The 14479-nt window shown below is 42.6% G+C and overlaps 1 pseudogene; it reads left to right on the top strand.

Moving 5' to 3' along the window:
• Window positions 1-4389: 4389 nt before the first annotated feature.
• Window positions 4390-14479, top strand: part of LOC133754273 (N-alpha-acetyltransferase 35, NatC auxiliary subunit-like) — a 43923-nt pseudogene continuing 33833 nt past the window's right edge.

Genomic DNA, 14479 nt, shown 5'->3' with positions numbered 1-14479 from the left:
CACACTTGACTGATGGTAGTTTCTTAGTGGTTATTTGCATTGTGGAATCTGAAGTTTTATCATTGTACTTTTCACATTCGGTTACATTAAAGTCCATTGGTGTGTCTTGATGCTTGAATGACTCTTAAATGACTTAAATCTGTGCCTGATTTGTAATATGTGCTATTTGGAAAGTAATGGTTCACTGAGTTATGCGGATCTTCCAGATGTTAATGCATTTCACTACACGATGTTAAAAAACATGTTTGGTGCATAGGTTACGATGCCAGCAAAACATACTGGAATGCCTGGTTCAAGTCACAGCTCCACATCCAGTTCCAGTTTCCTGCTAGTGTGCATGGACGGGAGGAAGCAATGACAGCATAGGTGCTTGGGTCCCTGCCACTGGTGTGGAGAGACCTGATGGAGGTCAAGCTCCTGGCATCAGCCTGGCCAGGCCTGGCTATTGTGGGCATTTGGGGAATAAACCAGTGGATGGAAGATCTCTTTCTTTTTGTCTCTGTCTTTCAAATAAATTGAAATTTTAAAACCCACATTGATGTCACTACCAGTAACTGAAAATTATTCTAAATATTGGGAAACTCTCAGACTTTCAGACTACATGTTTTCCTGAATTTATGTGTTTGCTTGAAAGCTCACATTTTACTTAGCATTGGCAACAAACGCTGTCAATTATTTTTCTTCAAGTGGCAAACATTTATTTTAGGAAAAAATTTCAAGTCTCAGTAAATACTTTTTTCAAGTCAAAAGTCTGCTGTGTGATAATTGGGCTCGTTCTTTTCCCTTAGACAACTATCTGATGTACAGCAGAAGTGTTTATGTGTGCTCCCCATTTGTCAAATAGAATGTTAAACAGATGTGTACCCAAAGGCTGAGGTTTGATAAGATTATTCAAGGCTGGTGTGTGTGAGGGTGAAGGATGTGTGGCACCTCCATGGTACAAAATGTGAGAACGCAGGACCGGAGGTGAGTGCCTCCTTACAGCTTACACTGTGGGTGTCCTGCCCGCCCGCCCCACCCTAGTCCTGACCGTGGAATTATATTTCTGTTCCTTCATCGAGGACATTCTTTTTTTTTTCTTTTTAAGATTTATTTGTTTATTTGAAAATCAGAGTTGGAGAGAGAAAGAAATCTTCTCTTTGCTGATTTGCTCCTGAGGTGGCCACATGGCCAGGGCTGAGCCAGGCCGAAGCCAGGTGCTTCTTCTGGGTCTCCCATGTAGGAGGCAGTGTTCCCAACATTTGTGCCTTCCACTGCTTTTCCCAGACCATTAGCAGGGAGCTGAATCAGAAACAGAGAAGTCAGGGCACAAACTGGCTCCCATATGGGATGCCTGTCTTGCATGTGATGGCTTTCTCTACTGTAGCTCAGAGCTAAACACAAGGACATTCTTCTTTTCTAAATGTTGTATTGTACTGGAATACACTTAACAAAAAGTTTACTGTCTTTAAAAAAGTATTTTTAAAATTCAGGCCGGCGCCACGGCTCAATAGGCTAATCCTCCACCTTGCGGCGCCGGCACACCGGGTTCTAGTCCCGGTCGGGACACCGGATTCTGTCCCGGTTGCCCCTCTTCCAGGCCAGCTCTCTGCTGTGGCCCAGGAATGCAGTGGAGGATGGCCCAAGTGCTTGGGCCCTGCACCTGCATGGGAGACCAGGAGAAGCACCTGGCCCCTGCCTTTAGATCAGTGCGGTGCGCTGGCCGCAGCGCGCGGGCTGTGGAGGCCATTGGAGGGTGAACCAATGGCAAAGGAAGACCTTTCTCTCTGTCTCTCTCTCTCTTGCTATCCACTCTGCCTGTCAAAAAAAAAAAAAAAGAAAGAAAAAAGAAAAAAAAATTCAGTTATTTGAGAGAGAAAGAGAGTGAGTTTCCATTTCTTGGTTCACTCCCCAAATGCAGCGGTGGCTGAGACGGGCCTGGCTGAAGCTGGGAACCAGGAACTCAGTCCAGATCTCCCATTGAGTGGCAGCAGCCCAGTTATCTGAAGCAGCAAACACTGCTGCCTCCCAGCATGAGCATTAGCAGAAGGCTGGAGCTGTGAGGATCTTAACTGCTAGGCCATTGCCTGCTCCAAATTTTGCCATCTTAACCAGTGTTCAGTTTACAGTTCAGCCGTGTTTAATGAATTCATAATGTGCAGCACCTTGTCTCCATAATGAAATTCTGTACTCTTGAAACAGTGACTACGCCTTTCTCCCTTTTATCCCTTGGCAACTCCCTGCTGCAATCTGTCTCTGATTTTGACTAAGAACACAATATATGTCTTTGTGACCAGCTCTTTTTACAAGGTTCATCCATGTTGCATGTGTCAGAATTTCCATCCTTTTTTTTAAAAAAAAAAAAGATTTTATTTATTTATTTGAAAGGCAGAGTCACAATGAGAGGGGCAGAGAAAAAGAGGTCTTCCATCTGCTGGTCCACTCCCCAGCTGGCCACAGCGGGCAGAGCTGGGCTGATCTGTGCTGAGCTGAAGCCAGGAGATTCTTCTGGTCTCCATGTGGGTGCAGGGCCCCAAGGACTTAGGCCATCTTCCCAGGTCACCAGCAGGCAGCTGGATTGGAAGTGGAGCAACAGGGACTCAAGCAGTGCCCATATGTGTGGTGCCGGCATCACACGGGGAGGCTTTACCTGCTGTGCGGCAGTGTTGGCCCTGATTTCCATCCTTTTTAAGGCTGATTATATCATATTTTGCATTTCCTTCATCTTCTGATGAGCACTTAGTGAATAACACTGCTATGAAGATCAGTGTACATCTCTTCAACAGCTTGTTTCCAGTTTTGAGTAAATAATAAGAGGAATTGTGGATCACAGTAATTGTACAAATATTTTTAATTTTGGCAGAGTGGGGGGATACTGCTTTCCACAAAGACTCTACCATTTGACACTTCCACCAAGAATATACAAAAATTCCAGTTCTCCTTATCATTGTAATGCTTGTCATTTTCTGATCTTGTTTTCTTTTTTTGTTGTAGCCATCCTACTGTGTATAAATGGATATTGTGGTTTTGATTTGCATTTCTAATGAGAAACTTTATCAAGAACATTCTTAAGTGAGATTGAACAGCATTTTTTATCCTGTTTTTTTTAACAAGATGTTAGTCCATGGATGTGAAAAAGTATACTATTAGTGTAGTGTGGGGCCACTGACTTAATTTGTGTTGAAGCTACAGCAGTTTTGCCCTCCCTTTGCTGTTTGTTCCCTCTTGTCTCTCTCTCTTTTCTTTATAAGATATATTTTATTTATTTGAAAGAGTTAGAGAGAGGTAGAGACAGAGAGAGAGGTCTTTGATCTGCTGGTTCACTCCCCAGATGGCCAGAATGGTCAGAGCTGTGCCAGCCAATCCAGAGCCAGGAGCCAGGAGCCGGAACCTCCTCCGGGTCTCCCACATGGGAGCAGGGGCCAAAAGACCTGGGCCATCTTCTGTTTTCCCAGGCCATAGCAGAGAGCTAGATTGGAAGAGGAGCAGCCAGGACTTAAACCGACACCCATATGGGATGCTGGCACCTCAGGTCAGGGTGTTAACCCATTGCGCCACAGTGCCGGCCCCCTGCTCTCTCTTCCCAACATCGCTTTTGCATCATCACTGTAAATATCAATACACTGAAAAAAGACCGTTTTACTGTTATTACAGAAGTAATTTCTGTATCACAAACTCCTGGGTTGCTGGACACTCTTTGAGAATTGTTGGGTTATTTGTGTAATTCCTATTATGCTTTATTGTCATATTTTGATACAAGTGTCTTATTTCTTTTGATGCCTGGGACCAATAGTTCCTGTCTTACCTGTACATTGAGATCACCTGGAGCACTTTAAAATTATCACATAGGTCTTAGCCCCTGATTTAATTTGATGGTGTTCCTCAGATGTTGGAATTTAGAAAGTTCCCCACTTGATTCTGATACTCCACCAGGGTTGAGGACTGCTGGTTTTATAGGGATTAGCTGTTTACTTGAGTGTTACTTGCATTATTTAAACAAAATAAAATTTTAAAAAATGCTTTTGACACTGTTCCTGAACAAAAAGAGATGAGGTATGATACTAAGTGGTTTTAAAGTAACTTGAGACCTAGCATTCGATGCTTTGGAGATGTTTAATTGGGGCAATATGGTAGTGATTTAAAAATGGAGTTGGTAATTCTGATGGCCCATGATAGGTCAACCTGCTAATTCGCAAGAGTTGTGTTTTTTTTTCCCACACAACTTCATTTATAGTATTTAGATATAATGTGAAAACATTATATTAGTATGAATAGAAAAGCCATTTCTTAGCGAGTTTTAAGTAATGCAGGCACATTTTTTGAGGTGGCAATATATTATTTTTCTTCGAATTAAAAGTTAAATATAAATATGGTATTATTCAAAAGATTTTTCTCTTTGTTTTCTTTTAGAATTAAAGTTGGGAGAACTGCTTCATGATAAGCTGTAAGTATTCATTTTGAAATAGTGTAGTATAATATTTCAGTATTTTTTCTCCTGTGGAGTAGTATTCTTTTAAGTCTGAGTGAGTTTATATTTCAAAGCTATAATCATAAAACAAATCTCAGTGAGCTCTTGTAGAGTAGCTGACCCTAGTTGTGATATGAAGTGATTGTAGCTATAGAAACTGACCTGTGGACCTTTCCTGGATGGTAGATATCCTGAATGTGGAATTTTTTTTAAAGACAAGGTATCAGTTGTGTTTATGTTCCCATAGGTAGTCTCAGTTCCCATACTTTTATGACCAGGCCTAGTTTTCTTTCTTCCCTTTAACAAAACCAGATTTATTATATTTATTTCAGAGATAGAGTGACACAGAGGGAGAGACAGAGAGATCTTCTATCTGCTGGTTCACTCCCCAAATGGCAGCAAAAGGCTGGAGCTGGCCCAGGCTGAAGCCAGGAGCCAGGAACTCTGTCCAGGGCTCCCATGTCACTGCAGGGGACCAAGCACTTGCACCATCTTCCCCTGCTTTCCCAGATGCGTTAGCAGGGGACTGGATTAGAACTAGAGTGGCTAGGACTGGAACGGTGCTCAGATACAGGATGCTGGTGTCACAGGTGACAGCTTAATACTGTGCCACAACGCCAGCCCTGAGGCTCAATTTTCAAAGTTAGGAATTTCAAATTTTGGATTCATAGTAGACAAGATTCATCACTGTAAGGGTGGAGGGAAGAACCAGAAATTGAGTTTTTCTCAGACTTCAGTATTCGTCAGAATCATCTGGCAGGCTTTTTAAAGCACGGATTGCTGGGCCTTTTTTTTTTTTAAAATTTGACAGGTAGAGTTATAACAGAGAGAGAGAGAAAGGTCTTCCTTCCATTGGTTCACCCCCTAAATGGCCGCTATGGCTGGTGCACTGCGCTGATCCAAAGCCAGGATCCAGCGCTTCCTCCTGGTCTCCCATGTGAGTGCAGAGCCCAAGCACTTGGGCCATGTTCTGTGGCTTTTCCTAGGCCCATTAGCAGGGAGCTGGATCGGAAGCGGAGCAGCTGTGATGAGAATCGCTGCCCAGATGGGATGCCAGCATTAGGCAGCAGCTTTATCGGCTACATCACGATGCTGGCCCCATTTACTATATCTTAGAGGTCTTTCTGTCTTAGTATGTAATGATTCATTTTCTTTATTTTAAATTTTTTATTTGTTTGAGAGGCAGAGATAGGGAGACAGAGAGCTCCTGTCTGCTGGTTTATTCCCCAGATGCCCAAATTAGCCAGAGATGGGCCAGACTTGGAGCCAGGAAATTAATCCAGGTTTCCTTTGTGGGTAGCAGGAACCCATCTACTTGAGCCATCACCACTGCCTCCCAGGGTCTGCATTAGCAAGAAGCCAGAGTCTGGAGCTTTAGCCAGCTTCGTTATGGGATGTGGGCATCTTAACCCAGGTCTTACCTGTTATAACAGCCAATGCCTACCCCTGATAGTTCATTTTATCTGTTGTATTTTATGGCTGTAGCATACTTCATTCTGTGTTGTTACTATTGATGGACATTTTGATTGCAACATTTGTTAATAAATAGGGAAGTTGAAGACATTTATAATTTATACCAGTGTCTGTTATGCGTTCAAAAGATTTTCTGGCATAGAAACCTACAAATCAAATGACTGGTACAAAGTATTTTAATGGATTCGGCTAAAGTTCCTTCAAAATAATTGGTATCAGTTTGTTCTTCTACCAGTGATTATGAGATACAAAAGTATCCTAGGGGACTGGCACTGTGGCATAGTGGGTAAAGCTGCTGCCTGCAGAGTCGGCATCCCATATGGGTTCTGGTTTGAGTCCCGGCTGCTCCATTTCCGATCCAGCTTTCTCCTATGGCCTAGGAAAACAGAAGATGGCCCAAGTGCTTGGGCCTCTGCACCCACTTGAGAGACCCAGAAGAAGCTCCTGGCTTTGGATTGGCACAGCTCTGGCCATTGCAGCCAATCTGGAAAATGAACCAGTGGATGAAAGACCTTGTTCTCTCTCTCTGCCTCTGCCTCTCTGTAACTCTGCCTTTGAAATAAATCTTTAAAAAGTCAAAAAAAGTATACTAGATGTATACTTAAAATTTCCCTATCTCGTGGGTAAAAGAAGGCCTAATGACATCTGAATTTGGGTAGCTTTTCACTTTTTTTATTAAAAGTTTTATTTGCTACCGCGGCGGCCATTGGAGGGTGAACCAACGGCAAAAGGAAGACCTTTCTCTCTGTCTCTCTCTCTCACTGTCCACTCTGCCTGTCAAAAACAAAAACAAAACAAAACAAAAAAAAGTTTTATTTTCTGTGAGTTGTCCATTTGTTTCTTAGCTTATTTTTCTTAGCTTATTTTTTTCTTATTTTCTTTTTATGTTTTCCTATTTATTTGTGTAAGTTGGTTATATATTCTGGATAGTAACTTTTTGATAGACTGTAGTTTATTATTTATGAATTTTTAAAATATTTCCACAGTTATCAGCTTTTTCCTTTACAGTTTTGTAAGTTATTATTAAAGAGTAACTTTTTTGTTTGTCTTAAATTTAGAACTTACACCTGCCTTGGGTTTATTTTTTTGAATATATGAATCAAAGATTAATTTTTTCCAAATGATTAGTTTCCACTTAGCTGAACTTCCACTTTTATCATACATGATTCCCACAGAAATGGATGTAGACTGTTTATATTATTTTCTATTGTTCTGTGTATTCTGTAATGCCTTTTTTGAAGAAAAATTTCAAAGATTTATTTCTTTGAAAGAGTTGGAGAGACCAAGATCGTCCATCTGCTGGTTCGCTCCCCAAATGGTTGCACAGCGAAGGCTGTGCCAGGCTGAAGCCAGGAGCCTGGAACTTTATCCAGGTCTTCCACAGGGTAACAGAGGCCATCATTTGCTGCTTTCCCAGGCACATTTGCAAGGAGCTAGATCTGAAGTGGAGCAGCTGGGACTTGAGCCAGTGCCCATATGTGATACTGGCATTGCAGATGGTGGTTTAATCCAGTACACCACAGTGTCAGCCCCTCTAGAATGCTTTTAATTTAGCTTTATTGTATCTTTTGATATTTGATAGCTATCTGGTGGGTTACTTTTTATTTTTTGTCAAGATTCTCTTCCATTCTTCTGTTTCTTCTCATGGCTTGGCTGGCTCTTTAAAGTAATACCAGTTGGGATTTGATCAGCAGTATGTCAGATTTATAGAAAATTATCATTAAGTAATATTATCCAAGTATCTTGAGTTGAAGTATTAGAAGATTAGAGAGATTGCAGGGAAAAGGAGTCTGTCTCCTATAAACTTTTTTGAAGTCTCATTGCTGCTATTTACCTGAAAGAAATGATTTAGTGTCTTAGGTAGCTGCTGGGGCTGGCGCGGTGGTGTAGTGGGTAAAGCCGCCATCTGCAGTGTCAGCATCCCATATGGGCACTGGATCGAGTCCTGGCTGCTCCACTTCCAATCCAGGTCTCCGCTATGGCCTGGGAATGCAGTGGAAGATGGCCCAGGTCCTTGGGCCCCTGTATACCCACGTGGGAGACCTGGAAGAAGCTCCTGGCTCCAGGTCAGCACAGCTCCAGCCTTTGCAGCCAATTGGGGAGTAAACAAGTGGATGGAAGACCTCTCTCTGCCTCTCATTCTCTCTCTGTGTAACTCTGACTTTCAAATAAATAAATAAATCTTTTTTAAAAAAATAAGGTATCTGTGTTTGTTTTCCTTGTAACCTAATGGCTATACTAAACAAAATACGAAGTCAGTAGCTTTATGGTTAGTCACACTTTCTTAGAGGTTTTATTTGCTCTTTTTTTTAAATTATTTATTTTAAACGTAGGTAGGACAGAGATCTTCTGTTTGCTGATTGACTCTCCAAATACCTGGAACAGCCAGGGTTGGACCAGGCCGAAGTCAGGAGCTAGGAACTCGGTCTGGATCTTCCTTGTGGGTGACAGGGACTCAAGTACTTGAGTTATTATGTGCTGCCCACCAGGGTCTGCTTTCACAGGAAGCTGGGATCAGAAGCAGAGCTGGGGCTCAGGCCCCAACAATACAGTATAGGACATGGGTGTCCCAAGTGGCATCCGCCCTCTTCCTGCTCTCTCATTTCTTGAGAAATAGGACATGGGTGTCCCCTTCCTGCTGTCTCATTTCTTGAAGTAGAGCTCAGCTTTGAGTACTCTTCCTAATCAATCCCGAGGACATCACAGCTGTCTGTTTTTATGACAGATTAGCCACGCATAACAGCCGGGATTTCTCAACTGTTTTTCCATTATGTAACTGCTCAAACCTGTGGCGCTGTGGACAGTGATGTGTCCGAGTTTTGTACTTTGATATAGGAATAAAATGGGAAAAGAAGGGGCTTACATGGCCTAGTGGGTACAGCTGCTGCCTGCGATGCTGGCATCCCATATGGGTGGCAGTTCATGTCTTGGCTGCTCCACTTCCAGTCCAGAGCTGTGCTCATGGCCTGGGAAAGAGCGGAAGATGGCTGAAGCATTTGGGGCCCTGCCTCCCACGTGGGAGATCTGGAAGAAGCACCTGTCTCCCAGCTCCTCGTTTCAGCCTGGACCAGACCTGATGGTTTGTGGGGAGGTAACCACCTGATGGAAGATCTCTGTCTCTTCCTGTCTCTCTGTAACTCTGACTTTGAAGTAAATAAATCCTAAAAAGAATGTAAAAGTTATATTTAATATTTAATAAGATTACTCCAAATATGACTTTCTGAGTTTTAAAGAAAAATGTTTAAGATAGCCGGCGCCGCGGCTCACTAGGCTAATCCTCCGCCTTGCGGCGCCGGCACACCGGGTTCTAGTCCCGGTCGGGGCACCGATCCTGTCCCGGTTGCCCCTCTTCCAGGCCAGCTCTCTGCTGTGGCTAGGGAGTGCAGGGGAGGATGGCCCAAGTCCTTGGGTCCTGCACCCCATGGGAGACCAGGAGAAGCACCTGGCTCCTGCCATCGGAACAGCGCGGTGCGCCGGCCGCAGCGCGCTACCGCGGCGGCCATTGGAGGGTGAACCAACGGCAAAAGGAAGACCTTTCTCTCTGTCTCTCTCTCTCTCACTGTCCACTCTGCCTGTCAAAAAAAAAAAAAAAAGAAAAAAAAGAAAAAAAAATGTTTAAGATACGCATAGTGAAATCAGTTATAACTCATTTGATTAATTGTGTGCCCAAAAGTTTCTAGTATGTAACATTTGTAGAGGAAGCACATAGCATCTTTTAATTCTTTTCTAAACCTGAAGGATGCAAGTGTGTGGGAGAATTGTTATTTTAAAAGACAATTAAAATTGAAGTGTTAAAAAATTGGAGGCTAAATGCTTAGCTTTCTGTGGTAATGGAGAGTACTGTAATGCCTTTTGTATCATTGGAGAAATCTGGGTAAGCTTACTGGTTTCTAAACAGTTTGTGGGAAGGGAATAGGGAGAGATTGATTAATGGGTACCATCTGTATATTAATGGGTGTCATTTAACTACAGTGAGATGGAATTAAGAAGTTCCTGTGTTGTATTCTTTTTATAAAGAGTTATTTATTTATTTGAAAGTCAGTTACACAGAGGAAAGAGGCAGAGAGAGAGAGAGGTCTTCCATCTGCTGATTCACTCCCCAGTTGGTTGCAATGGCCATAGCCAATCCAAAGCCAGGAGCTTCTGGTTCTTCCCACATTAGTGCAGGGGCCCAAGTCCTTGGGCCATCTTCTGCTGCTTTCCTAGACCATAGCAGAGAGCTAGATCAGAAGTGGAGCAGCTGGGATTTGAACCGGTGCCCATGTGATATGCTGGCTTACCCACTATGCCACAGCATCAGCCCCTTCTTGTTGTATTGCTCAGTAGCATGATTATAGGTAATGACTGTGTACTGTGTATTTTCCTAAAAAAAAATCGAAAGAAGGGCTTTTGAATGTATTTTTATCGTAAATAAACAATAAATATTTGATAAGTTCACCCCATAAATGTGTTACCATTTTTATGTATCAGTTGGAAACAACAACTTGTGAGTTTAATTTTTGATTTGCAGATTTGGTCTTTTTGAAGCTATGTCTGCTATTGAAATGATGGATCCCAAGATGGATGCTGGCATGATTGGAAACCAAGTCAATCGAAAAGTTCTCAATTTTGAACAAGCTATCAAAGTAGTCATTTCATATGTTAAGATGTCATGCTTAATTTTAAAGATTTAGCTTGAATTGTATTCTCTTAAAAGCATCTGAAATATATAAACAAGAATTAGCTAAAATCATTAGTCACCTATCTGTTAAAATCTGGAAGTTAGGTGTTTGAGGTCTTCACCAAAGCCTTGGTCAAATTTTGTTTACTTCTTAGTTATTGAAAGCATTTGAGCGGCCAAGCATTGTGGCGTAGCCAGTGAAGCCACTGCCTGTGACACAGGCATCCATTATAGGCACCAGTTCTTGTCCTGGCTGCTCTACTTCCCACCCAGCTCCCTGCTAATGGCCTGGGGAAAGCAGCAAAAGGTGGCCCAAGATGGGCCCCTGCTACCCACATGAGTGACTTGGAAAGAAGCTCCTGGCTTCAGCCTGGCCCAGTCCTGGCCCTTATAGCCATCTAAGGAGTGAACCAGTGGATAGATCTCTCTCTCTCTCACTCTCTCTCTCTGTTGCATTCTCTTACCTTTCAAATAAATAAATCTTTAGGCCGGCGCCATGGCTCACTAGGCTAATCCTCCACCTGTGGTGATGGTTCTCCGGGTTCTAGTCCCGGTTGGGGCACCAGTTCTGTCTTAGTTGCTCCTCGTCCAGTCCATCTCTCTGCTGTGTCCCACGAGGGCAGTGGAGGATGGCCCAAGTCCTTGAGCCCTGCACCCGAATGGGAGATCAGGAGGAAGCGCCTGGCTCCTGGCTGTTGAGTTTGGATCGGCACAGCACGCAGGCCATAGCAGCCATTTGGGGGGTGAACCAATGGAAAAAAGGAAGACCTTTCTGTCTGTCTGTCTGTCTCTCTCACTCACTGTCTAACTCTGCCTGTCAAAACAAAAACAAAAACAAAAAACAAGTCTTTAAAAAGAAAATGAAAATACTTGAGTATGTATTCAAATATAAGAATAATTGGCAGTCACATTTTATGTGTATATATTTTTTAAAGATTTAGTTATTTGAAAGGCAGAGTGACAGAAAGTATGTGTGCATGCAAGAGAGTGGGAAACAGAATAAAGAGCAAAAAATTGATCTTCCTTCTTCTAGTTCACTCTCCAAATGGCTTCAACAGCCAGGGCTGGACCAGGCTGAAGCCAGGAGCCAAGAACTCCATGAGTGGTTCCCACATGGGTGGCAGGGCTGAAGTCCTTGGGCCATCTTCCACTCTTCTCCCAGTCTCATTAGCAGGAAACTGGATTGGAAGTGAAGCAGCCAGGATTCAAACCAGCGCTTAACCCACCTTGTGCCACAATGCTAGCCCCCTTATGTGTTAATATGTCAAGTCGTGGTGGTGAATTTAAAATTCAGTCAATGGGAATTGATTTAGAAATTCATTAGCAGTTACTATAGGGTAATTTTTCCCATGTTAATATAGAAATTTGCTAAGGAAATTAATATTGTAAATATTTAAATATAATTAAATACTGTAGTAATGAAGTTAAGGAAAAATTTTAATTTGAAAATTTTATTCAAAAGGCAGAGGGAGCTGTCTTCCACCCACTGGTTCTTTTCCCAAGTGTCCACAACAACCAGGACTCTCTTTACTGTTCTTATTTGCCATTTAAAAATAAAACATATTTTGTTTTAAAGAACAGAATTAATTTGGTATCTTGGTTTTACCCAGATCATCAGATAATGTTTTCCTAATGTTTACTTTTAAATACTTAACTTTTGTAAAAACCCTATACCTACTAATCCCAAATTTCTAAAAGTATCTGCTTATATATGTTGTTTCTCCTCTTTTTTAGGGCGGCACAATTAAAATCAAAGATCTTACCTTGCCTGAATTGATAGGGATAACGGATACCTGTTTTTGCTGCTTGGTAAGAATTAAATGATACTGATTAACTAAAAAACTATGACTTTTGTGAATCTTTGAATTTAAGAGTGTCTACATCAGTGTTGAGCAAGAAATACATGTAATGCAAGGCTTCATAAGATGTTCAATTTCTCAGACCAAAGTTTGCTAAGTCTAGTAAACAAACTTCATCTTCTCATCTGGATGATGTGATGTTCTCATTTCTGGGTGAAGAGATATTTCTTTTCAACAAAGGTATTATTGTAGCTATTACAGTAAGTCCCCCCCCCCCCCCCGCCTTTTAAAGACTTATATATTAGGGCCGGCGCTGTGGCGCAGCATGTTAACACCCTGGCCAGAAGCGCCTGCATCCCCTATGGGCATCAGTTTTAATCCTGGCTGCTCCACTACTGTCCAGCTCTCTGCTGTGGCCTTGGAAAGCAGTAGAAGATGGCCCAAGTGCTGGGGCCCCTGCACCTGTGTCGGAGACCCAGAGGAAGCTCCTGGCTTCGGATCAGTGCAGCTCGAGCCGTAGCAGCCAATTGGGGAGTGAACTTTCAGATGGAAGACCTCTCTCTTTCTCTCTGCCTCTCTCTCTCTGCCTGTCCTCTCTGTACAACTCTTGACTTTTAAGTAAAATCAATAAATCTTTAAAAATAGTAGACATATTTATTTGAGAGACAAAGTTACAGACAGGGAGAGAGACAGAGAGGTCTTGCATCCATTGGTTCACTCCCCAAATGGCTGCAACAGCTGGAGCTGAGCTGATCCAAAGCCAGGAACTTCCTCCAGGTCTCCCACGTGGGCCCAAGTACTTAGGCCATCTACTACTGCTTTCCCAGGCCATAGCAGAGAGTTGGATAAGAAGTGAAGCAGCCAGGACTCAAACTGGCACCTGTATGGTATGCTAGTACTACAGGTGGAGGCTTAGTTTACTACACCACAGTGCCAGCCCCAATATCCCTTTTCTTAAGTTATCCAGTGAAATAAACCTGTAATTGGAAGGCTCCATAAGTTACCATGGAAGTGAAACAGAAGGAATGTTGCATTGATTTTGGAGAGATCTTTATCCTAATCTAGGATAAATTGTTGTAAACTGGCTGTCTTCTATGAAGAAAATTTTGTAGTGTTCCATATATGCTGGATATATGTCTTCCCTAGATGGTGGTATTTACTGTGGAGACATTTCTCCTTGGGACAAGTTTATTGCCCACTGTTTTCTGACTACCCTCCCCTCTTTTTAAAGAAAATTTATTTATTTGAAAGGCAGCGTGATGAGTAGGGTCAGGGAAGACCAATATTGAGATCATCTGTCTGCCAGTTCACTTCCCATATGGCTGCCAACTCCATGTCTCTCCCATGAGTGGCAGGGCCCAAGTACAGAAGCCATCCTCCACTGCCCTCCCAGGCATATTAACAGGAAACTGGATTGGAAGCAGGGTGGCTGAGATTTGAACCGGCACTCTGATGTACTGTACCATGTTGGTATTGCAAGCAGTGGGTTAACCTGATACATCCCAATGCTAGCCTCAACCTCTTTCTTTTTAATAAGAAATTAAAGTACTGTTTTTAGAAGTATGTAATATTTGTTCATTTGTTCATTCAGGAAATACTCACTGATTGCCAGTTTTCATGAAGTGCTTTTAATGAGTGTTTCATGTCTGTAATTTTATTAGGTCTTGTATCAACTCTCTTTGGTATATGTACTACATTATCTGCCTAAGGTTACATTTCTCGGCAGAGAGAAAATGCCAGATTCCTAATCCTGCCTCTTTGTCTTCTAAAGCTGTCTCTTAGTTAGCTTTTAGAGATTGACAGTTTTAGTGAGATTGGGAAGGGAGATGAAGCATTGCTGGGAACAAACATGTAAAGCATCAGCTGTGACTATAGGTAAGTAAGTGGGGACAGAGGTGTGGGGTTAATTATGTCAGGGAGAGTAGGAAAGGCTGTTGACTGGAAGTGAAGAATGGTGGCAGGAGGGATCATGGTTTTGTGGTTTGTGGTAAGGCGTGGAGCTGAGTGTTCAGGTTGGGGAGTCACATAGAGCTGCCTGACAGTCGGAGGACTGCAGGCCTAGTGAGGGCTGTGGGCCGAGAGGAGGAGGGAAGGGGTGAT

The sequence above is a fragment of the Lepus europaeus genome (genome assembly GCF_033115175.1).
Source record: "Lepus europaeus isolate LE1 chromosome 12 unlocalized genomic scaffold, mLepTim1.pri SUPER_12_unloc_1, whole genome shotgun sequence".
NCBI classification, from domain to species: domain Eukaryota; kingdom Metazoa; phylum Chordata; class Mammalia; order Lagomorpha; family Leporidae; genus Lepus; species Lepus europaeus.
Note: the sequence above shows the minus strand (reverse complement) of the source record. Positions and strands in the feature narration are given on the sequence as shown.